Genomic DNA, 2,118 nt, shown 5'->3' on the forward strand with positions numbered 1-2,118 from the left:
GTATAAAAAGGTAGAAGATCCCTCTTGCCAGAAAACCCCATGATTCTACTGTGTTTGGGCGCTACTTCCTAATCATCACGAAAAACCATGTGCCTCGAATTACTGAGTGGGAAGGAAAAGTCCCACTGATAGTCAACCATCCCACCCGCACCACCATTACCAGTAGCAGCATCTATTATATGCTGGACACTCGAATAAGCTCTTTAGCGATACAGACGGTCATTAAAAGCCATCGTCATCAAGGTAAGAATGTTGGTCACCATATCACAGACGAGAAAACTGAGCCTCAGAGAGGCCCACTACTTAGAAAAGGTCGTCCAGCAAGCAAATGCAAAACTCAGAGCTGACGCCAGCTGTCTAATCTCAAGCAGCCCTCCCCTATCGCCGCCCAGTATACCCCCAATCCCTGCACCTGGTCCTGGCACACAGAGTGCATTAAAAGAAGTGAAGGGCAGACAGGCCAGTCTCTGTCCTGCAGCTCAAAACACCGTGCTCCCCGCAGGCAGCTTCCCGGACACACAGTAAGACCTGGGGGCTGGTGAGGACCAGCCTGGCGTCTCACCCCCTGGAGATGTCTCCAGAACATGGGCTGGCTGAAATCCCACCTGCAGAAGCCCAGGAGGCCAGGGGGCGCTGTGCAGAGTGGCCCACCCGGACGGCTCATCCCCCCAGCGCCATGCTCCGGCTCTGGGGGTGCTGACCTGGCTTCAGTGCGGGGTGCGAAGGCCGTCCGCCTCTTTGCCACACTCAGCGCTTTTTCCGACTCCCTGGCTCTTTCAGCTGAGGCTGCAATGTTAAACATGTAGTTTAGTAAATTAATTCTTTGAAGATTCACTCTTGTCAGCTAACTTTTCTCACTTTAATAAGCCAAGGAAGTCACTTACTAGTGACTGAATTTTCTTTCCACTTTTATATACTCTTGAGACTTTAATTTCAGACAGTGTTTCCAAAACCTCTATTCAGCAAAACTTAGCAGTTATATTCAAAAGTGTTCCCTTAAAATTCACGGAGAGCGCGGTCATCAAGCTTCCGTCTGGGTTATCACGTGGGAGGCAGAAAGGGAGCGAGCGAGGCTTCGGCTGGCCCTCGGCACCCACAGCCCAGCCTCCTGCTGCCTCTCCAGCCCTCGGCCAGTCACCAGGCCGAGGCCCAGGCAAGGGGGCGGGGGCTGAGCAGCAAGTGCGCTGCCCGCCCTCCCAGGGTGCAGGGAACGGGAAGGGCCTCGTCCAGGCGGTCACGGTCGAGTCCTGGAGGGCCGGGCCAGGCCTGGGAGCCGACCCCGCTCCTCGCCGGCCCTCGAGCAAGCCCCTTCCCTCTGCATGTGAAACCAGAAGGTGATTTAGGTGCTGTCTACCTCTAGCTTTGTACAAGAACAGTAAAATGTTCCAGGGAAAATGAAGAGCGTGGTCTCGTGGGGCGTCCAGGAAAGCACTGGGGAGACGCCCCTGAGTGGCCTTCAAGGGCCGCGGGGTGGTGGCGCGTCTGCAGAAGAGGAGTGGCGAGTTTCTCATCGAAGGGAGCAGGTGTCCTCCCCCCACTCGACGCACACACATTCCAGGGGGCTGCTGGAGAGGAGGGGTGAGCCAAGGGGGTGCGGCGAGGAGGGAGAGGCCCCAACGACCCGAGCCCTGCTCACTCAACTCCCAGCCTGGCCTGACACCTCAGCGCCAGTGGGGGCCGGCGGGGGCCAGGCCTCAGCCCTGGGGGCCGGCCTCGGGCAGACTGGCGGTGGGCCCGGGTGCCCAGCCGCCACGTGAGGGGGAACCCGGGAGCCCCAGCGCAGTGCCCTGCTGGGTCATGGCAAAGGGGCCGTTCGGAAGATTCCAGAAGATGGTGAGAAGTCTCAAAGCCAGGTGCTCTCAGGCGGGAGGGAGGAATCCGTGGGGGAAATAACGTTTCAGAACGACCTGAGGGCTCGACCAGAGGCCCAGCGAGAAGCGGCCGGCCGGCGTGCTTCACTGGACACTCTGCGGCCCAGGGCGGGTGGCATGGTGCAGGCGAAGGGAGCCGGAGGCTGGCGGCAGAGACAGGTCGCCCCCGAGCAGGGGGCAGTGAGACAGCTCCTGACATCGCAAGGCAGCCACCCAGAGCAGCTCCTGATCCGCGCCAGCCGCAGGG

This window comes from Condylura cristata, unplaced genomic scaffold (genome assembly GCF_000260355.1).
Source record: "Condylura cristata isolate star-nosed mole 26May11 unplaced genomic scaffold, ConCri1.0 scaffold00020, whole genome shotgun sequence".
Taxonomy (NCBI): Eukaryota; Metazoa; Chordata; class Mammalia; order Eulipotyphla; family Talpidae; genus Condylura; species Condylura cristata.